A 26,140-nucleotide genomic window follows, 5' to 3' on the forward strand; every position below is an offset into this window, starting at 1 on the left:
TCCTCCGTGCTTTGAAGAGATGTCCTATTGGTCTTTGATTTTTGCTGTCATTTGTATATGTGTCTGCGGCAAAGTGTTGCTTCTGTGCTGTGTAGCAGCTGCCGAGCAAGGCTTTGAAGGCTACGGGGCTGCAGGACGGCGCGGGGGTGTCGGGGGTGGGGGTCGGGGCGCTGGGCCCGGAGGGCCACGTCGCAGCAGCTCGGCCTCTTGAGGCGTCCGGGGCCAGCCGCCGCCGTCTACGGCCATACCACCCTGAACGCGCCCGATCTCGTCTGATCTCGGAAGCTAAGCAGGGTCGGGCCTGGTTAGTACTTGGATGGGAGACCGCCTGGGAATACCGGGTGCTGTAGGCTTTTGCCTCTTCTTTTGTCCCGCCCGCCGGCCCGTGGGGGGTCGGGGGGGTGGGGGGCCCCCCGCGCTCCGCGCCCGCCCCCCCTTTCGCGCTCGGCCCCCGGCCCCCCGGCGCGGCCCGCTGCCCCCGCCCGGGCCTTCCTCCCCTCTCCCCCGCTGCAGCAGCACCGCCAGGCGGCGGCGGCGGCGGCAGCAGCAGAGCGTCCCAGCCCTTCCGTTCGGCCGGCAGCCGAGCCCCAGCCCTGGGCCCCACACGGGGCCGGGCCGGGCGGCGGGATCCCTAAGTGCCGCTGGGTCTCTTCTCCGGCCCCGCCCCGCACTCCGGGACATCCCCTGCACCCGGCGCGGGACAGCCCACGGCGGCAAACCGTGCCCTGGGCCCCCGGACCCCCAGCCCACCGTGGACTTCCTCTCCGCCGCACACCCGGGCCTCGGGCCCGGGCCTCACGCCGGGCGGGCTCCTCGCCGCCGCCGGGGCTCCGGAGAGACACACCGGCGCACCGCACAGGGCAAGTCGCCGGCCACCCGGGCAGAGAGGACACACGCGGAGCACTCCCACCCAAACCCAAACGACCCACCGGCCCCCCGACCCGTGGCAACCCACCCCAAACCCCACCCCACGGTGCAACAGGATAGCCGGCTCTGGCCCCACCGCCCCCCGCCCCCGGCCCCGCCCCCGCGCGGGGCCTGCTGCCACACGCAGGCCCTGACGGGAATCGGGGCAGAACGGTCCTCCCCAGACGGGGGTGGGGTGGCGCGGTGGGGGGGACACTGCACGTCTTCAGGACCTCCGGGTGAAGGACCAGCGGCAGCCACGGCCCTGCCTCCTTGTCCTGGCCCTGCCCGCAAGCCCCTCCCCGCCGTGCCCTGGCGCGAGGCGGCGGAGGGCCCTCTCGCGCGCACTCTCGGGCTCTGGCCCTCCGCCCCCACGCGTGGAAGTCTGTCCCTGCGCGCGTGCCCGTGGGTCTGCTCCTTGGGATGTGCGACGGCGGTGCGTCCGCGGTTCGGGTGGGGCAGGGGGGTGCGCGCGAGACCCGTCAGGCTCCGCCTGCGCCCGCCCCCCCATAGGGGCAGGTGGGCTAGCGAAGGGCCAGGGCGGCGGGAGGGACCCGACTGGGCAGGGAGGGACGCGTAGCAGCAGCTCGGCCTCTTGAGGCGTCCGGGGGCGGCCGCCGGCCTCTGTGGCCATACCACCCCGAACGCAACGCGCCCGCCCGCCCGATTCCCTCTGATCTCGGGAGCTAAGCAGGGTCGGGCCCGGTTAGTACTTGCATGGGAGACCGCCTGGGAATACCGGGTGCCCTAGGCTTTTTGCTGTGCCTCTTTTTCTGTCCCACCCCCCTGGGCTGGAAACGGGGGGGGGGTGGGGTGGGGTGGCCCGGGGCCCCTCCGCCCTCCGCGCCCGCCCCGGCTCCCGCCCCCGGCCGGCCCGGACCCTGTCCCGTGGCCCCTGGAGAGAGGGTCAGGTTTGACATGTGGAGGCTCAGTCCCCGAGGCTGTCGCCCCTCAGACACCTGCCGCAGGTCCGGGCCTCCGGAACTTCTGACGGACCGGCTCTGAATTCAGGACAAATTCTAAGGTTGTCCAAGTAGACGACCACGTTACCCTATGAGAGGAGAAATTTGATCCTATCCATATATGCAGAAGAATAGAATCTGAACAGTTGGCCATTCGTTCACGATAAAATAATTTAAGAATCCAGAAGAGAAGACATCTAGAAACTCTTTTCAAAAGTCTAAATCCTTAGAAAATAGTCTTAAGGATTCAGAAGTAAAAACATTCTTTGGAAAGTCACGAGCAAGACCAGGGTGTTGATAATGAGATTCTTCTGGTCAATACTGCAACAGACGCTCTAAAATACACACTAAAACAAGGGAAAACACTAATAATAGGTGGGAAAGGAAAAATCACCTCGTTCATTGTCCTCACCTCCTACGGTTCTCAAAATACACTGTTTGCCCCTAGGCATGGGAGACCTGTAGAAAGCCTAGGTGAGTCCCGCAAGACAGCTCTACATGAAATCAACGTTCAATCGATAGTTTCGATATTTCTTATTTCCTACCAAATACACAATAATGAATGCAATTTTTAAAAAGGATCACAGTCAAAGTCACAGAGAATCTACACAGCACCTACGGGAAAAACGTGCCAACTTAGATGGAAAACTTAGTAACAAACATAAATGATGGCCCAAATCGATGGAGAGGCTATACTGTATTCCTCGATAGATGGACACAGAGCCCCCAAACTAATCATTTCCCCCAAATTAATAAATAATCAAATTTAAACAGGGTTTATAACTAGAAACTTACAATCTGTTTCTTTCTCCTTTTCTTTTAATTAGGGAAATGGACATGTTGAAGAAGAATAATAATAATATTATTATTATTATTAGATTAAATCGAGTTAACTGTACCAACACTCTACCACTCACCTTATAAAACTGGGAGTTTATTCATAGGTCGCAAGCCGCTGTGTATCTTTTCCTGAAGGCATGCAACCAAAGAAACACTTCTCCCCAACAAATCCCATCTCGACTGTCAGCATTTTGCTTGCTTTTCCTTTTAAAGTTTTTGCTCTCTGTTATATGACTGTCTCATTGAGGTAGTTTGTTATTTTCACAGTTTATATAATACGTGTGGAACCATTGTGGATGCATTCTGGGTAACTTGTGTGCCAGGGGAAACCTTCTGTTTGGGGAATACTCCTTGCTGACACAGGAAGCTGCAGTTCATCAGCACTGCTATAGAATGGCACTGCACGAAGCAATCGAAATATCTTTATCCGATCTTTGACTAGGTCCGTGTACACAGGGCTCCCGTGAGTATTACCCTAGACGATTCCTGGTCACACGTGCCCTATCTTCTCTCTGGTACGTGCTCCTCAGAGAATACGCTTGCTCCTGAATGACGCCAGTGTGGATTCATATCCATTTATGCTACATTGTTTTCCAAATGGTTCTATCACTTCACCTCCCGTATCAGCAGGGTGTGGGTAAGAGTTTTCCTCCCAGCCAACACAGCGATCGGTTTTTTAAGTTTCCTCAATCTGGTGAGTTTGAAACTACACCTTGCTTCATTGTTTATTTCCTATTTCCCTGATTAATAGTGAGGATACAGTGCCAAATGCGTATGAAGCATATTACACATAGATATTCTGTAATAGTAATATCTTGCCAAGTATATGCGCTACAGATGCCTTGTCCTGTTTGCGGCTTGTTTTTTACCCTCTTCGTGGTATCTTTTGACACCTTTTATTATGGGAAATTTGAAATAGAAACAAAAACAGACAGAATAGTAGAATACATACTCACTACCCTGACTCAAGAAATCACCAACCCTTGGCCAGCCAGATCTTGTTTCTTTTATACCCCTCCTACCTTAAGTTCATGATCCCCTTAGTAATATCCCTCCATCGATAAAGGGTCAATATGTTTCTATCAAAGGTGGAGGCTTTCTTTCCTTTTTCAGTGTAATCACAGCCACATTATTCCATCTAAACATTTAACCGTATTAGAGATAACAGCAAGTACTCGATGTCTGCGTTTCCCTGAGACACATACACTCACTTCAGTTTCTTTGAATCCAGTGCAAATACAGTGCATACATGGTGATGGGTTGAGATGTCTTTTGAAAGAGTGTCCACACATCCCAACTAGTTGGGGGCGGCCCCGGCTGTCACCATTTCCCTTTGTTTCCTACCGCTGTCCACAGTGACCCGAGTCAGTTTTGCCCCTGTGAGGGGTGTAATCGTGGATTTAAGCATATTTAATGTGTTTCGATATCTTGCAATTATTATACTTACTGGTGATCAGACTGTCCTGTGTTTGGCAAACGGGAGTCTACTCATTCTGGTTCCTGTGTCTTTTGACGTGACCCTCGTCCTGTTGGATGTCATAGCATCCACGCTTCCCAGCATAAGAAGCGTCCATTTCCCGCCCCAGACTTGAAGTCAGCCTATGTCTCCAGTAGGTCTTAGGACCGTTTAATAACAATGGTTTGTGGAGACCACGACCTAGATGCTGGTGAAATGCACTGCTGTTGAGTTTGCACCTATTTCTCAGCACTTTCCATGGGAAACAACTAAAAACTAAACAATAAAATAGAATTAGATTAAAAAACTAAAGAAAAATACATTGAGCTTACACTGAGAATCCAAATGGAAACTGAGAAATTAGAGGCTTTTTACTCTATACTTTATCGATTTCACCTCTTTCTCTCACACCCAAATTCCCAGTTCTCAAAGACACCCACAGCATTCGCTCTTTGCGTGATGCCACAGAATAATCGTATCCATTCACCGTATCACCGTGGACTACTTGCTACTGCGCCAAGGAGGAAAGGCGAGGAAGGAACTTTCTACTTTCCTGGCTCCACTGTGACAATCTAAGAGCTGCTGTCAGCCGAAGCCAGTCTGCTCATGTCCGGGGAGCTCGGAGCCATGTCCCACTCCTTTGGAATATTTCCCTGAGCCTTCATGTGGGCTCCTGCCGTCTGTAGAATCTGACAAGTCACACGTTGTCCTCCCGTTTGTGTCCTCCGTGCTTTGAAGAGATGTCCTATTGGTCTTTGATTTTTGCTGTCATTTGTATATGTGTCTGCGGCAAAGTGTTGCTTCTGTGCTGTGTAGCAGCTGCCGAGCAAGGCTTTGAAGGCTACGGGGCTGCAGGACGGCGCGGGGGTGTCGGGGGTGGGGGTCGGGGCGCTGGGCCCGGAGGGCCACGTCGCAGCAGCTCGGCCTCTTGAGGCGTCCGGGGCCAGCCGCCGCCGTCTACGGCCATACCACCCTGAACGCGCCCGATCTCGTCTGATCTCGGAAGCTAAGCAGGGTCGGGCCTGGTTAGTACTTGGATGGGAGACCGCCTGGGAATACCGGGTGCTGTAGGCTTTTGCCTCTTCTTTTGTCCCGCCCGCCGGCCCGTGGGGGGTCGGGGGGGTGGGGGGCCCCCCGCGCTCCGCGCCCGCCCCCCCTTTCGCGCTCGGCCCCCGGCCCCCCGGCGCGGCCCGCTGCCCCCGCCCGGGCCTTCCTCCCCTCTCCCCCGCTGCAGCAGCACCGCCAGGCGGCGGCGGCGGCGGCAGCAGCAGAGCGTCCCAGCCCTTCCGTTCGGCCGGCAGCCGAGCCCCAGCCCTGGGCCCCACACGGGGCCGGGCCGGGCGGCGGGATCCCTAAGTGCCGCTGGGTCTCTTCTCCGGCCCCGCCCCGCACTCCGGGACATCCCCTGCACCCGGCGCGGGACAGCCCACGGCGGCAAACCGTGCCCTGGGCCCCCGGACCCCCAGCCCACCGTGGACTTCCTCTCCGCCGCACACCCGGGCCTCGGGCCCGGGCCTCACGCCGGGCGGGCTCCTCGCCGCCGCCGGGGCTCCCGAGAGACACACCGGCGCACCGCACAGGGCAAGTCGCCGGCCACCCGGGCAGAGAGGACACACGCGGAGCACTCCCACCCAAACCCAAACGACCCACCGGCCCCCCGACCCGTGGCAACCCACCCCAAACCCCACCCCACGGTGCAACAGGATAGCCGGCTCTGGCCCCACCGCCCCCCGCCCCCGGCCCCGCCCCCGCGCGGGGCCTGCTGCCACACGCAGGCCCTGACGGGAATCGGGGCAGAACGGTCCTCCCCAGACGGGGGTGGGGTGGCGCGGTGGGGGGGACACTGCACGTCTTCAGGACCTCCGGGTGAAGGACCAGCGGCAGCCACGGCCCTGCCTCCTTGTCCTGGCCCTGCCCGCAAGCCCCTCCCCGCCGTGCCCTGGCGCGAGGCGGCGGAGGGCCCTCTCGCGCGCACTCTCGGGCTCTGGCCCTCCGCCCCCACGCGTGGAAGTCTGTCCCTGCGCGCGTGCCCGTGGGTCTGCTCCTTGGGATGTGCGACGGCGGTGCGTCCGCGGTTCGGGTGGGGCAGGGGGGTGCGCGCGAGACCCGTCAGGCTCCGCCTGCGCCCGCCCCCCCATAGGGGCAGGTGGGCTAGCGAAGGGCCAGGGCGGCGGGAGGGACCCGACTGGGCAGGGAGGGACGCGTAGCAGCAGCTCGGCCTCTTGAGGCGTCCGGGGGCGGCCGCCGGCCTCTGTGGCCATACCACCCCGAACGCAACGCGCCCGCCCGCCCGATTCCCTCTGATCTCGGGAGCTAAGCAGGGTCGGGCCCGGTTAGTACTTGCATGGGAGACCGCCTGGGAATACCGGGTGCCCTAGGCTTTTTGCTGTGCCTCTTTTTCTGTCCCACCCCCCTGGGCTGGAAACGGGGGGGGGGTGGGGTGGGGTGGCCCGGGGCCCCTCCGCCCTCCGCGCCCGCCCCGGCTCCCGCCCCCGGCCGGCCCGGACCCTGTCCCGTGGCCCCTGGAGAGAGGGTCAGGTTTGACATGTGGAGGCTCAGTCCCCGAGGCTGTCGCCCCTCAGACACCTGCCGCAGGTCCGGGCCTCCGGAACTTCTGACGGACCGGCTCTGAATTCAGGACAAATTCTAAGGTTGTCCAAGTAGACGACCACGTTACCCTATGAGAGGAGAAATTTGATCCTATCCATATATGCAGAAGAATAGAATCTGAACAGTTGGCCATTCGTTCACGATAAAATAATTTAAGAATCCAGAAGAGAAGACATCTAGAAACTCTTTTCAAAAGTCTAAATCCTTAGAAAATAGTCTTAAGGATTCAGAAGTAAAAACATTCTTTGGAAAGTCACGAGCAAGACCAGGGTGTTGATAATGAGATTCTTCTGGTCAATACTGCAACAGACGCTCTAAAATACACACTAAAACAAGGGAAAACACTAATAATAGGTGGGAAAGGAAAAATCACCTCGTTCATTGTCCTCACCTCCTACGGTTCTCAAAATACACTGTTTGCCCCTAGGCATGGGAGACCTGTAGAAAGCCTAGGTGAGTCCCGCAAGACAGCTCTACATGAAATCAACGTTCAATCGATAGTTTCGATATTTCTTATTTCCTAGCAAATACACAATAATGAATGCAATTTTTAAAAAGGATCACAGTCAAAGTCACAGAGAATCTACACAGCACCTACGGGAAAAACGTGCCAACTTAGATGGAAAACTTAGTAACAAACATAAATGATGGCCCAAATCGATGGAGAGGCTATACTGTATTCCTCGATAGATGGACACAGAGCCCCCAAACTAATCATTTCCCCCAAATTAATAAATAATCAAATTTAAACAGGGTTTATAACTAGAAACTTACAATCTGTTTCTTTCTCCTTTTCTTTTAATTAGGGAAATGGACATGTTGAAGAAGAATAATAATAATATTATTATTATTATTAGATTAAATCGAGTTAACTGTACCAACACTCTACCACTCACCTTATAAAACTGGGAGTTTATTCATAGGTCGCAAGCCGCTGTGTATCTTTTCCTGAAGGCATGCAACCAAAGAAACACTTCTCCCCAACAAATCCCATCTCGACTGTCAGCATTTTGCTTGCTTTTCCTTTTAAAGTTTTTGCTCTCTGTTATATGACTGTCTCATTGAGGTAGTTTGTTATTTTCACAGTTTATATAATACGTGTGGAACCATTGTGGATGCATTCTGGGTAACTTGTGTGCCAGGGGAAACCTTCTGTTTGGGGAATACTCCTTGCTGACACAGGAAGCTGCAGTTCATCAGCACTGCTATAGAATGGCACTGCACGAAGCAATCGAAATATCTTTATCCGATCTTTGACTAGGTCCGTGTACACAGGGCTCCCGTGAGTATTACCCTAGACGATTCCTGGTCACACGTGCCCTATCTTCTCTCTGGTACGTGCTCCTCAGAGAATACGCTTGCTCCTGAATGACGCCAGTGTGGATTCATATCCATTTATGCTACATTGTTTTCCAAATGGTTCTATCACTTCACCTCCCGTATCAGCAGGGTGTGGGTAAGAGTTTTCCTCCCAGCCAACACAGCGATCGGTTTTTTAAGTTTCCTCAATCTGGTGAGTTTGAAACTACACCTTGCTTCATTGTTTATTTCCTATTTCCCTGATTAATAGTGAGGATACAGTGCCAAATGCGTATGAAGCATATTACACATAGATATTCTGTAATAGTAATATCTTGCCAAGTATATGCGCTACAGATGCCTTGTCCTGTTTGCGGCTTGTTTTTTACCCTCTTCGTGGTATCTTTTGACACCTTTTATTATGGGAAATTTGAAATAGAAACAAAAACAGACAGAATAGTAGAATACATACTCACTACCCTGACTCAAGAAATCACCAACCCTTGGCCAGCCAGATCTTGTTTCTTTTATACCCCTCCTACCTTAAGTTCATGATCCCCTTAGTAATATCCCTCCATCGATAAAGGGTCAATATGTTTCTATCAAAGGTGGAGGCTTTCTTTCCTTTTTCAGTGTAATCACAGCCACATTATTCCATCTAAACATTTAACCGTATTAGAGATAACAGCAAGTACTCGATGTCTGCGTTTCCCTGAGACACATACACTCACTTCAGTTTCTTTGAATCCAGTGCAAATACAGTGCATACATGGTGATGGGTTGAGATGTCTTTTGAAAGAGTGTCCACACATCCCAACTAGTTGGGGGCGGCCCCGGCTGTCACCATTTCCCTTTGTTTCCTACCGCTGTCCACAGTGACCCGAGTCAGTTTTGCCGCTGTGAGGGGTGTAATCGTGGATTTAAGCATATTTAATGTGTTTCGATATCTTGCAATTATTATACTTACTGGTGATCAGACTGTCCTGTGTTTGGCAAACGGGAGTCTACTCATTCTGGTTCCTGTGTCTTTTGACGTGACCCTCGTCCTGTTGGATGTCATAGCATCCACGCTTCCCAGCATAAGAAGCGTCCATTTCCCGCCCCAGACTTGAAGTCAGCCTATGTCTCCAGTAGGTCTTAGGACCGTTTAATAACAATGGTTTGTGGAGACCACGACCTAGATGCTGGTGAAATGCACTGCTGTTGAGTTTGCACCTATTTCTCAGCACTTTCCATGGGAAACAACTAAAAACTAAACAATAAAATAGAATTAGATTAAAAAACTAAAGAAAAATACATTGAGCTTACACTGAGAATCCAAATGGAAACTGAGAAATTAGAGGCTTTTTACTCTATACTTTATCGATTTCACCTCTTTCTCTCACACCCAAATTCCCAGTTCTCAAAGACACCCACAGCATTCGCTCTTTGCGTGATGCCACAGAATAATCGTATCCATTCACCGTATCACCGTGGACTACTTGCTACTGCGCCAAGGAGGAAAGGCGAGGAAGGAACTTTCTACTTTCCTGGCTCCACTGTGACAATCTAAGAGCTGCTGTCAGCCGAAGCCAGTCTGCTCATGTCCGGGGAGCTCGGAGCCATGTCCCACTCCTTTGGAATATTTCCCTGAGCCTTCATGTGGGCTCCTGCCGTCTGTAGAATCTGACAAGTCACACGTTGTCCTCCCGTTTGTGTCCTCCGTGCTTTGAAGAGATGTCCTATTGGTCTTTGATTTTTGCTGTCATTTGTATATGTGTCTGCGGCAAAGTGTTGCTTCTGTGCTGTGTAGCAGCTGCCGAGCAAGGCTTTGAAGGCTACGGGGCTGCAGGACGGCGCGGGGGTGTCGGGGGTGGGGGTCGGGGCGCTGGGCCCGGAGGGCCACGTCGCAGCAGCTCGGCCTCTTGAGGCGTCCGGGGCCAGCCGCCGCCGTCTACGGCCATACCACCCTGAACGCGCCCGATCTCGTCTGATCTCGGAAGCTAAGCAGGGTCGGGCCTGGTTAGTACTTGGATGGGAGACCGCCTGGGAATACCGGGTGCTGTAGGCTTTTGCCTCTTCTTTTGTCCCGCCCGCCGGCCCGTGGGGGGTCGGGGGGGTGGGGGGCCCCCCGCGCTCCGCGCCCGCCCCCCCTTTCGCGCTCGGCCCCCGGCCCCCCGGCGCGGCCCGCTGCCCCCGCCCGGGCCTTCCTCCCCTCTCCCCCGCTGCAGCAGCACCGCCAGGCGGCGGCGGCGGCGGCAGCAGCAGAGCGTCCCAGCCCTTCCGTTCGGCCGGCAGCCGAGCCCCAGCCCTGGGCCCCACACGGGGCCGGGCCGGGCGGCGGGATCCCTAAGTGCCGCTGGGTCTCTTCTCCGGCCCCGCCCCGCACTCCGGGACATCCCCTGCACCCGGCGCGGGACAGCCCACGGCGGCAAACCGTGCCCTGGGCCCCCGGACCCCCAGCCCACCGTGGACTTCCTCTCCGCCGCACACCCGGGCCTCGGGCCCGGGCCTCACGCCGGGCGGGCTCCTCGCCGCCGCCGGGGCTCCGGAGAGACACACCGGCGCACCGCACAGGGCAAGTCGCCGGCCACCCGGGCAGAGAGGACACACGCGGAGCACTCCCACCCAAACCCAAACGACCCACCGGCCCCCCGACCCGTGGCAACCCACCCCAAACCCCACCCCACGGTGCAACAGGATAGCCGGCTCTGGCCCCACCGCCCCCCGCCTCCGGCCCCGCCCCCGCGCGGGGCCTGCTGCCACACGCAGGCCCTGACGGGAATCGGGGCAGAACGGTCCTCCCCAGACGGGGGTGGGGTGGCGCGGTGGGGGGGACACTGCACGTCTTCAGGACCTCCGGGTGAAGGACCAGCGGCAGCCACGGCCCTGCCTCCTTGTCCTGGCCCTGCCCGCAAGCCCCTCCCCGCCGTGCCCTGGCGCGAGGCGGCGGAGGGCCCTCTCGCGCGCACTCTCGGGCTCTGGCCCTCCGCCCCCACGCGTGGAAGTCTGTCCCTGCGCGCGTGCCCGTGGGTCTGCTCCTTGGGATGTGCGACGGCGGTGCGTCCGCGGTTCGGGTGGGGCATGGGGGTGCGCGCGAGACCCGTCAGGCTCCGCCTGCGCCCGCCCCCCCATAGGGGCAGGTGGGCTAGCGAAGGGCCAGGGCGGCGGGAGGGACCCGACTGGGCAGGGAGGGACGCGTAGCAGCAGCTCGGCCTCTTGAGGCGTCCGGGGGCGGCCGCCGGCCTCTGTGGCCATACCACCCCGAACGCAACGCGCCCGCCCGCCCGATTCCCTCTGATCTCGGGAGCTAAGCAGGGTCGGGCCCGGTTAGTACTTGCATGGGAGACCGCCTGGGAATACCGGGTGCCCTAGGCTTTTTGCTGTGCCTCTTTTTCTGTCCCACCCCCCTGGGCTGGAAACGGGGGGGGGGTGGGGTGGGGTGGCCCGGGGCCCCTCCGCCCTCCGCGCCCGCCCCGGCTCCCGCCCCCGGCCGGCCCGGACCCTGTCCCGTGGCCCCTGGAGAGAGGGTCAGGTTTGACATGTGGAGGCTCAGTCCCCGAGGCTGTCGCCCCTCAGACACCTGCCGCAGGTCCGGGCCTCCGGAACTTCTGACGGACCGGCTCTGAATTCAGGACAAATTCTAAGGTTGTCCAAGTAGACGACCACGTTACCCTATGAGAGGAGAAATTTGATCCTATCCATATATGCAGAAGAATAGAATCTGAACAGTTGGCCATTCGTTCACGATAAAATAATTTAAGAATCCAGAAGAGAAGACATCTAGAAACTCTTTTCAAAAGTCTAAATCCTTAGAAAATAGTCTTAAGGATTCAGAAGTAAAAACATTCTTTGGAAAGTCACGAGCAAGACCAGGGTGTTGATAATGAGATTCTTCTGGTCAATACTGCAACAGACGCTCTAAAATACACACTAAAACAAGGGAAAACACTAATAATAGGTGGGAAAGGAAAAATCACCTCGTTCATTGTCCTCACCTCCTACGGTTCTCAAAATACACTGTTTGCCCCTAGGCATGGGAGACCTGTAGAAAGCCTAGGTGAGTCCCGCAAGACAGCTCTACATGAAATCAACGTTCAATCGATAGTTTCGATATTTCTTATTTCCTAGCAAATACACAATAATGAATGCAATTTTTAAAAAGGATCACAGTCAAAGTCACAGAGAATCTACACAGCACCTACGGGAAAAACGTGCCAACTTAGATGGAAAACTTAGTAACAAACATAAATGATGGCCCAAATCGATGGAGAGGCTATACTGTATTCCTCGATAGATGGACACAGAGCCCCCAAACTAATCATTTCCCCCAAATTAATAAATAATCAAATTTAAACAGGGTTTATAACTAGAAACTTACAATCTGTTTCTTTCTCCTTTTCTTTTAATTAGGGAAATGGACATGTTGAAGAAGAATAATAATAATATTATTATTATTATTAGATTAAATCGAGTTAACTGTACCAACACTCTACCACTCACCTTATAAAACTGGGAGTTTATTCATAGGTCGCAAGCCGCTGTGTATCTTTTCCTGAAGGCATGCAACCAAAGAAACACTTCTCCCCAACAAATCCCATCTCGACTGTCAGCATTTTGCTTGCTTTTCCTTTTAAAGTTTTTGCTCTCTGTTATATGACTGTCTCATTGAGGTAGTTTGTTATTTTCACAGTTTATATAATACGTGTGGAACCATTGTGGATGCATTCTGGGTAACTTGTGTGCCAGGGGAAACCTTCTGTTTGGGGAATACTCCTTGCTGACACAGGAAGCTGCAGTTCATCAGCACTGCTATAGAATGGCACTGCACGAAGCAATCGAAATATCTTTATCCGATCTTTGACTAGGTCCGTGTACACAGGGCTCCCGTGAGTATTACCCTAGACGATTCCTGGTCACACGTGCCCTATCTTCTCTCTGGTACGTGCTCCTCAGAGAATACGCTTGCTCCTGAATGACGCCAGTGTGGATTCATATCCATTTATGCTACATTGTTTTCCAAATGGTTCTATCACTTCACCTCCCGTATCAGCAGGGTGTGGGTAAGAGTTTTCCTCCCAGCCAACACAGCGATCGGTTTTTTAAGTTTCCTCAATCTGGTGAGTTTGAAACTACACCTTGCTTCATTGTTTATTTCCTATTTCCCTGATTAATAGTGAGGATACAGTGCCAAATGCGTATGAAGCATATTACACATAGATATTCTGTAATAGTAATATCTTGCCAAGTATATGCGCTACAGATGCCTTGTCCTGTTTGCGGCTTGTTTTTTACCCTCTTCGTGGTATCTTTTGACACCTTTTATTATGGGAAATTTGAAATAGAAACAAAAACAGACAGAATAGTAGAATACATACTCACTACCCTGACTCAAGAAATCACCAACCCTTGGCCAGCCAGATCTTGTTTCTTTTATACCCCTCCTACCTTAAGTTCATGATCCCCTTAGTAATATCCCTCCATCGATAAAGGGTCAATATGTTTCTATCAAAGGTGGAGGCTTTCTTTCCTTTTTCAGTGTAATCACAGCCACATTATTCCATCTAAACATTTAACCGTATTAGAGATAACAGCAAGTACTCGATGTCTGCGTTTCCCTGAGACACATACACTCACTTCAGTTTCTTTGAATCCAGTGCAAATACAGTGCATACATGGTGATGGGTTGAGATGTCTTTTGAAAGAGTGTCCACACATCCCAACTAGTTGGGGGCGGCCCCGGCTGTCACCATTTCCCTTTGTTTCCTACCGCTGTCCACAGTGACCCGAGTCAGTTTTGCCGCTGTGAGGGGTGTAATCGTGGATTTAAGCATATTTAATGTGTTTCGATATCTTGCAATTATTATACTTACTGGTGATCAGACTGTCCTGTGTTTGGCAAACGGGAGTCTACTCATTCTGGTTCCTGTGTCTTTTGACGTGACCCTCGTCCTGTTGGATGTCATAGCATCCACGCTTCCCAGCATAAGAAGCGTCCATTTCCCGCCCCAGACTTGAAGTCAGCCTATGTCTCCAGTAGGTCTTAGGACCGTTTAATAACAATGGTTTGTGGAGACCACGACCTAGATGCTGGTGAAATGCACTGCTGTTGAGTTTGCACCTATTTCTCAGCACTTTCCATGGGAAACAACTAAAAACTAAACAATAAAATAGAATTAGATTAAAAAACTAAAGAAAAATACATTGAGCTTACACTGAGAATCCAAATGGAAACTGAGAAATTAGAGGCTTTTTACTCTATACTTTATCGATTTCACCTCTTTCTCTCACACCCAAATTCCCAGTTCTCAAAGACACCCACAGCATTCGCTCTTTGCGTGATGCCACAGAATAATCGTATCCATTCACCGTATCACCGTGGACTACTTGCTACTGCGCCAAGCAGGAAAGGCGAGGAAGGAACTTTCTACTTTCCTGGCTCCACTGTGACAATCTAAGAGCTGCTGTCAGCCGAAGCCAGTCTGCTCATGTCCGGGGAGCTCGGAGCCATGTCCCACTCCTTTGGAATATTTCCCTGAGCCTTCATGTGGGCTCCTGCCGTCTGTAGAATCTGACAAGTCACACGTTGTCCTCCCGTTTGTGTCCTCCGTGCTTTGAAGAGATGTCCTATTGGTCTTTGATTTTTGCTGTCATTTGTATATGTGTCTGCGGCAAAGTGTTGCTTCTGTGCTGTGTAGCAGCTGCCGAGCAAGGCTTTGAAGGCTACGGGGCTGCAGGACGGCGCGGGGGTGTCGGGGGTGGGGGTCGGGGCGCTGGGCCCGGAGGGCCACGTCGCAGCAGCTCGGCCTCTTGAGGCGTCCGGGGCCAGCCGCCGCCGTCTACGGCCATACCACCCTGAACGCGCCCGATCTCGTCTGATCTCGGAAGCTAAGCAGGGTCGGGCCTGGTTAGTACTTGGATGGGAGACCGCCTGGGAATACCGGGTGCTGTAGGCTTTTGCCTCTTCTTTTGTCCCGCCCGCCGGCCCGTGGGGGGTCGGGGGGGTGGGGGGCCCCCCGCGCTCCGCGCCCGCCCCCCCTTTCGCGCTCGGCCCCCGGCCCCCCGGCGCGGCCCGCTGCCCCCGCCCGGGCCTTCCTCCCCTCTCCCCCGCTGCAGCAGCACCGCCAGGCGGCGGCGGCGGCGGCAGCAGCAGAGCGTCCCAGCCCTTCCGTTCGGCCGGCAGCCGAGCCCCAGCCCTGGGCCCCACACGGGGCCGGGCCGGGCGGCGGGATCCCTAAGTGCCGCTGGGTCTCTTCTCCGGCCCCGCCCCGCACTCCGGGACATCCCCTGCACCCGGCGCGGGACAGCCCACGGCGGCAAACCGTGCCCTGGGCCCCCGGACCCCCAGCCCACCGTGGACTTCCTCTCCGCCGCACACCCGGGCCTCGGGCCCGGGCCTCACGCCGGGCGGGCTCCTCGCCGCCGCCGGGGCTCCGGAGAGACACACCGGCGCACCGCACAGGGCAAGTCGCCGGCCACCCGGGCAGAGAGGACACACGCGGAGCACTCCCACCCAAACCCAAACGACCCACCGGCCCCCCGACCCGTGGCAACCCACCCCAAACCCCACCCCACGGTGCAACAGGATAGCCGGCTCTGGCCCCACCGCCCCCCGCCCCCGGCCCCGCCCCCGCGCGGGGCCTGCTGCCACACGCAGGCCCTGACGGGAATCGGGGCAGAACGGTCCTCCCCAGACGGGGGTGGGGTGGCGCGGTGGGGGGGACACTGCACGTCTTCAGGACCTCCGGGTGAAGGACCAGCGGCAGCCACGGCCCTGCCTCCTTGTCCTGGCCCTGCCCGCAAGCCCCTCCCCGCCGTGCCCTGGCGCGAGGCGGCGGAGGGCCCTCTCGCGCGCACTCTCGGGCTCTGGCCCTCCGCCCCCACGCGTGGAAGTCTGTCCCTGCGCGCGTGCCCGTGGGTCTGCTCCTTGGGATGTGCGACGGCGGTGCGTCCGCGGTTCGGGTGGGGCAGGGGGGTGCGCGCGAGACCCGTCAGGCTCCGCCTGCGCCCGCCCCCCCATAGGGGCAGGTGGGCTAGCGAAGGGCCAGGGCGGCGGGAGGGACCCGACTGGGCAGGGAGGGACGCGTAGCAGCAGCTCGGCCTCTTGAGGCGTCCGGGGGCGGCCGCCGGCCTCTGTGGCCATACCACCCCGAACGCAACGCGCCCGCCCGCCCGATTCCCTCTGATCTCGGGAGCTAAGCAGGGTCGGGCCCGGTTAGTACTTGCATGGGAGACCGCCTGGGAATACCGGGTGCCCTAGGCTTTTTGCTGTGCCTCTTTTTCTGTCCCACCCCCCTGGGCTGGAAACGGGGGGGGGGGTGGGGTGGGGTGGCCCGGGGCCCCTCCGCCCTCCGCGCCCGCCCCGGCTCCCGCCCCCGGCCGGCCCGGACCCTGTCCCGTGGCCCCTGGAGAGAGGGTCAGGTTTGACATGTGGAGGCTCAGTCCCCGAGGCTGTCGCCCCTCAGACACCTGCCGCAGGTCCGGGCCTCCGGAACTTCTGACGGACCGGCTCTGAATTCAGGACAAATTCTAAGGTTGTCCAAGTAGACGACCACGTTACCCTATGAGAGGAGAAATTTGATCCTATCCATATATGCAGAAGAATAGAATCTGAACAGTTGGCCATTCGTTCACGATAAAATAATTTAAGAATCCAGAAGAGAAGACATCTAGAAACTCTTTTCAAAAGTCTAAATCCTTAGAAAATAGTCTTAAGGATTCAGAAGTAAAAACATTCTTTGGAAAGTCACGAGCAAGACCAGGGTGTTGATAATGAGATTCTTCTGGTCAATACTGCAACAGACGCTCTAAAATACACACTAAAACAAGGGAAAACACTAATAATAGGTGGGAAAGGAAAAATCACCTTGTTCATTGTCCTCACCTCCTACGGTTCTCAAAATACACTGTTTGCCCCTAGGCATGGGAGACCTGTAGAAAGCCTAGGTGAGTCCCGCAAGACAGCTCTACATGAAATCAACGTTCAATCGATAGTTTCGATATTTCTTATTTCCTAGCAAATACACAATAATGAATGCAATTTTTAAAAAGGATCACAGTCAAAGTCACAGAGAATCTACACAGCACCTACGGGAAAAACGTGCCAACTTAGATGGAAAACTTAGTAACAAACATAAATGATGGCCCAAATCGATGGAGAGGCTATACTGTATTCCTCGATAGATGGACACAGAGCCCCCAAACTAATCATTTCCCCCAAATTAATAAATAATCAAATTTAAACAGGGTTTATAACTAGAAACTTACAATCTGTTTCTTTCTCCTTTTCTTTTAATTAGGGAAATGGACATGTTGAAGAAGAATAATAATAATATTATTATTATTATTAGATTAAATCGAGTTAACTGTACCAACACTCTACCACTCACCTTATAAAACTGGGAGTTTATTCATAGGTCGCAAGCCGCTGTGTATCTTTTCCTGAAGGCATGCAACCAAAGAAACACTTCTCCCCAACAAATCCCATCTCGACTGTCAGCATTTTGCTTGCTTTTCCTTTTAAAGTTTTTGCTCTCTGTTATATGACTGTCTCATTGAGGTAGTTTGTTATTTTCACAGTTTATATAATACGTGTGGAACCATTGTGGATGCATTCTGGGTAACTTGTGTGCCAGGGGAAACCTTCTGTTTGGGGAATACTCCTTGCTGACACAGGAAGCTGCAGTTCATCAGCACTGCTATAGAATGGCACTGCACGAAGCAATCGAAATATCTTTATCCGATCTTTGACTAGGTCCGTGTACACAGGGCTCCCGTGAGTATTACCCTAGACGATTCCTGGTCACACGTGCCCTATCTTCTCTCTGGTACGTGCTCCTCAGAGAATACGCTTGCTCCTGAATGACGCCAGTGTGGATTCATATCCATTTATGCTACATTGTTTTCCAAATGGTTCTATCACTTCACCTCCCGTATCAGCAGGGTGTGGGTAAGAGTTTTCCTCCCAGCCAACACAGCGATCGGTTTTTTAAGTTTCCTCAATCTGGTGAGTTTGAAACTACACCTTGCTTCATTGTTTATTTCCTATTTCCCTGATTAATAGTGAGGATACAGTGCCAAATGCGTATGAAGCATATTACACATAGATATTCTGTAATAGTAATATCTTGCCAAGTATATGCGCTACAGATGCCTTGTCCTGTTTGCGGCTTGTTTTTTACCCTCTTCGTGGTATCTTTTGACACCTTTTATTATGGGAAATTTGAAATAGAAACAAAAACAGACAGAATAGTAGAATACATACTCACTACCCTGACTCAAGAAATCACCAACCCTTGGCCAGCCAGATCTTGTTTCTTTTATACCCCTCCTACCTTAAGTTCATGATCCCCTTAGTAATATCCCTCCATCGATAAAGGGTCAATATGTTTCTATCAAAGGTGGAGGCTTTCTTTCCTTTTTCAGTGTAATCACAGCCACATTATTCCATCTAAACATTTAACCGTATTAGAGATAACAGCAAGTACTCGATGTCTGCGTTTCCCTGAGACACATACACTCACTTCAGTTTCTTTGAATCCAGTGCAAATACAGTGCATACATGGTGATGGGTTGAGATGTCTTTTGAAAGAGTGTCCACACATCCCAACTAGTTGGGGGCGGCCCCGGCTGTCACCATTTCCCTTTGTTTCCTACCGCTGTCCACAGTGACCCGAGTCAGTTTTGCCGCTGTGAGGGGTGTAATCGTGGATTTAAGCATATTTAATGTGTTTCGATATCTTGCAATTATTATACTTACTGGTGATCAGACTGTCCTGTGTTTGGCAAACGGGAGTCTACTCATTCTGGTTCCTGTGTCTTTTGACGTGACCCTCGTCCTGTTGGATGTCATAGCATCCACGCTTCCCAGCATAAGAAGCGTCCATTTCCCGCCCCAGACTTGAAGTCAGCCTATGTCTCCAGTAGGTCTTAGGACCGTTTAATAACAATGGTTTGTGGAGACCACGACCTAGATGCTGGTGAAATGCACTGCTGTTGAGTTTGCACCTATTTCTCAGCACTTTCCATGGGAAACAACTAAAAACTAAACAATAAAATAGAATTAGATTAAAAAACTAAAGAAAAATACATTGAGCTTACACTGAGAATCCAAATGGAAACTGAGAAATTAGAGGCTTTTTACTCTATACTTTATCGATTTCACCTCTTTCTCTCACACCCAAATTCCCAGTTCTCAAAGACACCCACAGCATTCGCTCTTTGCGTGATGCCACAGAATAATCGTATCCATTCACCGTATCACCGTGGACTACTTGCTACTGCGCCAAGGAGGAAAGGCGAGGAAGGAACTTTCTACTTTCCTGGCTCCACTGTGACAATCTAAGAGCTGCTGTCAGCCGAAGCCAGTCTGCTCATGTCCGGGGAGCTCGGAGCCATGTCCCACTCCTTTGGAATATTTCCCTGAGCCTTCATGTGGGCTCCTGCCGTCTGTAGAATCTGACAAGTCACACGTTGTCCTCCCGTTTGTGTCCTCCGTGCTTTGAAGAGATGTCCTATTGGTCTTTGATTTTTGCTGTCATTTGTATATGTGTCTGCGGCAAAGTGTTGCTTCTGTGCTGTGTAGCAGCTGCCGAGCAAGGCTTTGAAGGCTACGGGGCTGCAGGACGGCGCGGGGGTGTCGGGGGTGGGGGTCGGGGCGCTGGGCCCGGAGGGCCACGTCGCAGCAGCTCGGCCTCTTGAGGCGTCCGGGGCCAGCCGCCGCCGTCTACGGCCATACCACCCTGAACGCGCCCGATCTCGTCTGATCTCGGAAGCTAAGCAGGGTCGGGCCTGGTTAGTACTTGGATGGGAGACCGCCTGGGAATACCGGGTGCTGTAGGCTTTTGCCTCTTCTTTTGTCCCGCCCGCCGGCCCGTGGGGGGTCGGGGGGGTGGGGGGCCCCCCGCGCTCCGCGCCCGCCCCCCCTTTCGCGCTCGGCCCCCGGCCCCCCGGCGCGGCCCGCTGCCCCCGCCCGGGCCTTCCTCCCCTCTCCCCCGCTGCAGCAGCACCGCCAGGCGGCGGCGGCGGCGGCAGCAGCAGAGCGTCCCAGCCCTTCCGTTCGGCCGGCAGCCGAGCCCCAGCCCTGGGCCCCACACGGGGCCGGGCCGGGCGGCGGGATCCCTAAGTGCCGCTGGGTCTCTTCTCCGGCCCCGCCCCGCACTCCGGGACATCCCCTGCACCCGGCGCGGGACAGCCCACGGCGGCAAACCGTGCCCTGGGCCCCCGGACCCCCAGCCCACCGTGGACTTCCTCTCCGCCGCACACCCGGGCCTCGGGCCCGGGCCTCACGCCGGGCGGGCTCCTCGCCGCCGCCGGGGCTCCGGAGAGACACACCGGCGCACCGCACAGGGCAAGTCGCCGGCCACCCGGGCAGAGAGGACACACGCGGAGCACTCCCACCCAAACCCAAACGACCCACCGGCCCCCCGACCCGTGGCAACCCACCCCAAACCCCACCCCACGGTGCAACAGGATAGCCGGCTCTGGCCCCACCGCCCCCCGCCCCCGGCCCCGCCCCCGCGCGGGGCCTGCTGCCACACGCAGGCCCTGACGGGAATCGGGGCAGAACGGTCCTCCCCAGACGGGGGTGGGGTGGCGCGGTGGGGGGGACACTGCACGTCTTCAGGACCTCCGGGTGAAGGACCAGCGGCAGCCACGGCCCTGCCTCCTTGTCCTGGCCCTGCCCGCAAGCCCCTCCCCGCCGTGCCCTGGCGCGAGGCGGCGGAGGGCCCTCTCGCGCGCACTCTCGGGCTCTGGCCCTCCGCCCCCACGCGTGGAAGTCTGTCCCTGCGCGCGTGCCCGTGGGTCTGCTCCTTGGGATGTGCGACGGCGGTGCGTCCGCGGTTCGGGTGGGGCAGGGGGGTGCGCGCGAGACCCGTCAGGCTCCGCCTGCGCCCGCCCCCCCATAGGGGCAGGTGGGCTAGCGAAGGGCCAGGGCGGCGGGAGGGACCCGACTGGGCAGGGAGGGACGCGTAGCAGCAGCTCGGCCTCTTGAGGCGTCCGGGGGCGGCCGCCGGCCTCTGTGGCCATACCACCCCGAACGCAACGCGCCCGCCCGCCCGATTCCCTCTGATCTCGGGAGCTAAGCAGGGTCGGGCCCGGTTAGTACTTGCATGGGAGACCGCCTGGGAATACCGGGTGCCCTAGGCTTTTTGCTGTGCCTCTTTTTCTGTCCCACCCCCCTGGGCTGGAAACGGGGGGGGGGTGGGGTGGGGTGGCCCGGGGCCCCTCCGCCCTCCGCGCCCGCCCCGGCTCCCGCCCCCGGCCGGCCCGGACCCTGTCCCGTGGCCCCTGGAGAGAGGGTCAGGTTTGACATGTGGAGGCTCAGTCCCCGAGGCTGTCGCCCCTCAGACACCTGCCGCAGGTCCGGGCCTCCGGAACTTCTGACGGACCGGCTCTGAATTCAGGACAAATTCTAAGGTTGTCCAAGTAGACGACCACGTTACCCTATGAGAGGAGAAATTTGATCCTATCCATATATGCAGAAGAATAGAATCTGAACAGTTGGCCATTCGTTCACGATAAAATAATTTAAGAATCCAGAAGAGAAGACATCTAGAAACTCTTTTCAAAAGTCTAAATCCTTAGAAAATAGTCTTAAGGATTCAGAAGTAAAAACATTCTTTGGAAAGTCACGAGCAAGACCAGGGTGTTGATAATGAGATTCTTCTGGTCAATACTGCAACAGACGCTCTAAAATACACACTAAAACAAGGGAAAACACTAATAATAGGTGGGAAAGGAAAAATCACCTTGTTCATTGTCCTCACCTCCTACGGTTCTCAAAATACACTGTTTGCCCCTAGGCATGGGAGACCTGTAGAAAGCCTAGGTGAGTCCCGCAAGACAGCTCTACATGAAATCAACGTTCAATCGATAGTTTCGATATTTCTTATTTCCTAGCAAATACACAATAATGAATGCAATTTTTAAAAAGGATCACAGTCAAAGTCACAGAGAATCTACACAGCACCTACGGGAAAAACGTGCCAACTTAGATGGAAAACTTAGTAACAAACATAAATGATGGCCCAAATCGATGGAGAGGCTATACTGTATTCCTCGATAGATGGACACAGAGCCCCCAAACTAATCATTTCCCCCAAATTAATAAATAATCAAATTTAAACAGGGTTTATAACTAGAAACTTACAATCTGTTTCTTTCTCCTTTTCTTTTAATTAGGGAAATGGACATGTTGAAGAAGAATAATAATAATATTATTATTATTATTAGATTAAATCGAGTTAACTGTACCAACACTCTACCACTCACCTTATAAAACTGGGAGTTTATTCATAGGTCGCAAGCCGCTGTGTATCTTTTCCTGAAGGCATGCAACCAAAGAAACACTTCTCCCCAACAAATCCCATCTCGACTGTCAGCATTTTGCTTGCTTTTCCTTTTAAAGTTTTTGCTCTCTGTTATATGACTGTCTCATTGAGGTAGTTTGTTATTTTCACAGTTTATATAATACGTGTGGAACCATTGTGGATGCATTCTGGGTAACTTGTGTGCCAGGGGAAACCTTCTGTTTGGGGAATACTCCTTGCTGACACAGGAAGCTGCAGTTCATCAGCACTGCTATAGAATGGCACTGCACGAAGCAATCGAAATATCTTTATCCGATCTTTGACTAGGTCCGTGTACACAGGGCTCCCGTGAGTATTACCCTAGACGATTCCTGGTCACACGTGCCCTATCTTCTCTCTGGTACGTGCTCCTCAGAGAATACGCTTGCTCCTGAATGACGCCAGTGTGGATTCATATCCATTTATGCTACATTGTTTTCCAAATGGTTCTATCACTTCACCTCCCGTATCAGCAGGGTGTGGGTAAGAGTTTTCCTCCCAGCCAACACAGCGATCGGTTTTTTAAGTTTCCTCAATCTGGTGAGTTTGAAACTACACCTTGCTTCATTGTTTATTTCCTATTTCCCTGATTAATAGTGAGGATACAGTGCCAAATGCGTATGAAGCATATTACACATAGATATTCTGTAATAGTAATATCTTGCCAAGTATATGCGCTACAGATGCCTTGTCCTGTTTGCGGCTTGTTTTTTACCCTCTTCGTGGTATCTTTTGACACCTTTTATTATGGGAAATTTGAAATAGAAACAAAAACAGACAGAATAGTAGAATACATACTCACTACCCTGACTCAAGAAATCACCAACCCTTGGCCAGCCAGATCTTGTTTCTTTTATACCCCTCCTACCTTAAGTTCATGATCCCCTTAGTAATATCCCTCCATCGATAAAGGGTCAATATGTTTCTATCAAAGGTGGAGGCTTTCTTTCCTTTTTCAGTGTAATCACAGCCACATTATTCCATCTAAACATTTAACCGTATTAGAGATAACAGCAAGTACTCGATGTCTGCGTTTCCCTGAGACACATACACTCACTTCAGTTTCTTTGAATCCAGTGCAAATACAGTGCATACATGGTGATGGGTTGAGATGTCTTTTGAAAGAGTGTCCACACATCCCAACTAGTTGGGGGCGGCCCCGGCTGTCACCATTTCCCTTTGTTTCCTACCGCTGTCCACAGTGACCCGAGTCAGTTTTGCCGCTGTGAGGGGTGTAATCGTGGATTTAAGCATATTTAATGTGTTTCGATATCTTGCAATTATTATACTTACTGGTGATCAGACTGTCCTGTGTTTGGCAAACGGGAGTCTACTCATTCTGGTTCCTGTGTCTTTTGACGTGACCCTCGTCCTGTTGGATGTCATAGCATCCACGCTTCCCAGCATAAGAAGCGTCCATTTCCCGCCCCAGACTTGAAGTCAGCCTATGTCTCCAGTAGCTCTTAGGACCGTTTAATAACAATGGTTTGTGGAGACCACGACCTAGATGCTGGTGAAATGCACTGCTGTTGAGTTTGCACCTATTTCTCAGCACTTTCCATGGGAAACAACTAAAAACTAAACAATAAAATAGAATTAGATTAAAAAACTAAAGAAAAATACATTGAGCTTACACTGAGAATCCAAATGGAAACTGAGAAATTAGAGGCTTTTTACTCTATACTTTATCGATTTCACCTCTTTCTCTCACACCCAAATTCCCAGTTCTCAAAGACACCCACAGCATTCGCTCTTTGCGTGATGCCACAGAATAATCGTATCCATTCACCGTATCACCGTGGACTACTTGCTACTGCGCCAAGGAGGAAAGGCGAGGAAGGAACTTTCTACTTTCCTGGCTCCACTGTGACAATCTAAGAGCTGCTGTCAGCCGAAGCCAGTCTGCTCATGTCCGGGGAGCTCGGAGCCATGTCCCACTCCTTTGGAATATTTCCCTGAGCCTTCATGTGGGCTCCTGCCGTCTGTAGAATCTGACAAGTCACACGTTGTCCTCCCGTTTGTGTCCTCCGTGCTTTGAAGAGATGTCCTATTGGTCTTTGATTTTTGCTGTCATTTGTATATGTGTCTGCGGCAAAGTGTTGCTTCTGTGCTGTGTAGCAGCTGCCGAGCAAGGCTTTGAAGGCTACGGGGCTGCAGGACGGCGCGGGGGTGTCGGGGGTGGGGGTCGGGGCGCTGGGCCCGGAGGGCCACGTCGCAGCAGCTCGGCCTCTTGAGGCGTCCGGGGCCAGCCGCCGCCGTCTACGGCCATACCACCCTGAACGCGCCCGATCTCGTCTGATCTCGGAAGCTAAGCAGGGTCGGGCCTGGTTAGTACTTGGATGGGAGACCGCCTGGGAATACCGGGTGCTGTAGGCTTTTGCCTCTTCTTTTGTCCCGCCCGCCGGCCCGTGGGGGGTCGGGGGGGTGGGGGGCCCCCCGCGCTCCGCGCCCGCCCCCCCTTTCGCGCTCGGCCCCCGGCCCCCCGGCGCGGCCCGCTGCCCCCGCCCGGGCCTTCCTCCCCTCTCCCCCGCTGCAGCAGCACCGCCAGGCGGCGGCGGCGGCGGCAGCAGCAGAGCGTCCCAGCCCTTCCGTTCGGCCGGCAGCCGAGCCCCAGCCCTGGGCCCCACACGGGGCCGGGCCGGGCGGCGGGATCCCTAAGTGCCGCTGGGTCTCTTCTCCGGCCCCGCCCCGCACTCCGGGACATCCCCTGCACCCGGCGCGGGACAGCCCACGGCGGCAAACCGTGCCCTGGGCCCCCGGACCCCCAGCCCACCGTGGACTTCCTCTCCGCCGCACACCCGGGCCTCGGGCCCGGGCCTCACGCCGGGCGGGCTCCTCGCCGCCGCCGGGGCTCCGGAGAGACACACCGGCGCACCGCACAGGGCAAGTCGCCGGCCACCCGGGCAGAGAGGACACACGCGGAGCACTCCCACCCAAACCCAAACGACCCACCGGCCCCCCGACCCGTGGCAACCCACCCCAAACCCCACCCCACGGTGCAACAGGATAGCCGGCTCTGGCCCCACCGCCCCCCGCCCCCGGCCCCGCCCCCGCGCGGGGCCTGCTGCCACACGCAGGCCCTGACGGGAATCGGGGCAGAACGGTCCTCCCCAGACGGGGGTGGGGTGGCGCGGTGGGGGGGACACTGCACGTCTTCAGGACCTCCGGGTGAAGGACCAGCGGCAGCCACGGCCCTGCCTCCTTGTCCTGGCCCTGCCCGCAAGCCCCTCCCCGCCGTGCCCTGGCGCGAGGCGGCGGAGGGCCCTCTCGCGCGCACTCTCGGGCTCTGGCCCTCCGCCCCCACGCGTGGAAGTCTGTCCCTGCGCGCGTGCCCGTGGGTCTGCTCCTTGGGATGTGCGACGGCGGTGCGTCCGCGGTTCGGGTGGGGCAGGGGGGTGCGCGCGAGACCCGTCAGGCTCCGCCTGCGCCCGCCCCCCCATAGGGGCAGGTGGGCTAGCGAAGGGCCAGGGCGGCGGGAGGGACCCGACTGGGCAGGGAGGGACGCGTAGCAGCAGCTCGGCCTCTTGAGGCGTCCGGGGGCGGCCGCCGGCCTCTGTGGCCATACCACCCCGAACGCAACGCGCCCGCCCGCCCGATTCCCTCTGATCTCGGGAGCTAAGCAGGGTCGGGCCCGGTTAGTACTTGCATGGGAGACCGCCTGGGAATACCGGGTGCCCTAGGCTTTTTGCTGTGCCTCTTTTTCTGTCCCACCCCCCTGGGCTGGAAACGGGGGGGGG

General features: G+C 55.2%; 6 non-coding genes and 6 pseudogenes across 6 annotated transcripts; all 12 read left to right on the forward strand.

The window, feature by feature from the left end:
• Positions 1–234: 234 nt before the first annotated feature.
• Positions 235–353, forward strand: LOC123629359. Its single transcript, XR_006732028.1, has one exon. It is a non-coding gene; the product is annotated as a 5S ribosomal RNA (ribosomal RNA).
• Positions 354–1,528: 1,175 nt separating this feature from the next.
• On the forward strand, positions 1,529–1,660 carry LOC123629382 (annotated as a pseudogene).
• Positions 1,661–5,119: 3,459 nt separating this feature from the next.
• On the forward strand, positions 5,120–5,238 carry LOC123629360. Its single transcript, XR_006732029.1, has one exon. It is a non-coding gene; the product is annotated as a 5S ribosomal RNA (ribosomal RNA).
• A 1,175-nt stretch (positions 5,239–6,413) lies between these two features.
• Positions 6,414–6,545, forward strand: LOC123629383 (annotated as a pseudogene).
• Positions 6,546–10,004: 3,459 nt separating this feature from the next.
• On the forward strand, positions 10,005–10,123 carry LOC123629361. Its single transcript, XR_006732030.1, has one exon. It is a non-coding gene; the product is annotated as a 5S ribosomal RNA (ribosomal RNA).
• Positions 10,124–11,298: 1,175 nt separating this feature from the next.
• LOC123629384 lies at positions 11,299–11,430 on the forward strand (annotated as a pseudogene).
• A 3,459-nt stretch (positions 11,431–14,889) lies between these two features.
• On the forward strand, positions 14,890–15,008 carry LOC123629362. The gene has a single exon (XR_006732031.1). It is a non-coding gene; the product is annotated as a 5S ribosomal RNA (ribosomal RNA).
• A 1,175-nt stretch (positions 15,009–16,183) lies between these two features.
• On the forward strand, positions 16,184–16,315 carry LOC123629385 (annotated as a pseudogene).
• A 3,460-nt stretch (positions 16,316–19,775) lies between these two features.
• On the forward strand, positions 19,776–19,894 carry LOC123629363. The gene has a single exon (XR_006732032.1). It is a non-coding gene; the product is annotated as a 5S ribosomal RNA (ribosomal RNA).
• Positions 19,895–21,069: 1,175 nt separating this feature from the next.
• On the forward strand, positions 21,070–21,201 carry LOC123629386 (annotated as a pseudogene).
• A 3,459-nt stretch (positions 21,202–24,660) lies between these two features.
• LOC123629364 lies at positions 24,661–24,779 on the forward strand. The gene has a single exon (XR_006732033.1). It is a non-coding gene; the product is annotated as a 5S ribosomal RNA (ribosomal RNA).
• Positions 24,780–25,954: 1,175 nt separating this feature from the next.
• LOC123629387 lies at positions 25,955–26,086 on the forward strand (annotated as a pseudogene).
• The last annotated feature ends 54 nt before the right edge of the window (positions 26,087–26,140 follow it).

This window comes from Lemur catta, unplaced genomic scaffold (assembly GCF_020740605.2).
Source record: "Lemur catta isolate mLemCat1 unplaced genomic scaffold, mLemCat1.pri scaffold_145_ctg1, whole genome shotgun sequence".
Taxonomy (NCBI): domain Eukaryota; kingdom Metazoa; phylum Chordata; class Mammalia; order Primates; family Lemuridae; genus Lemur; species Lemur catta.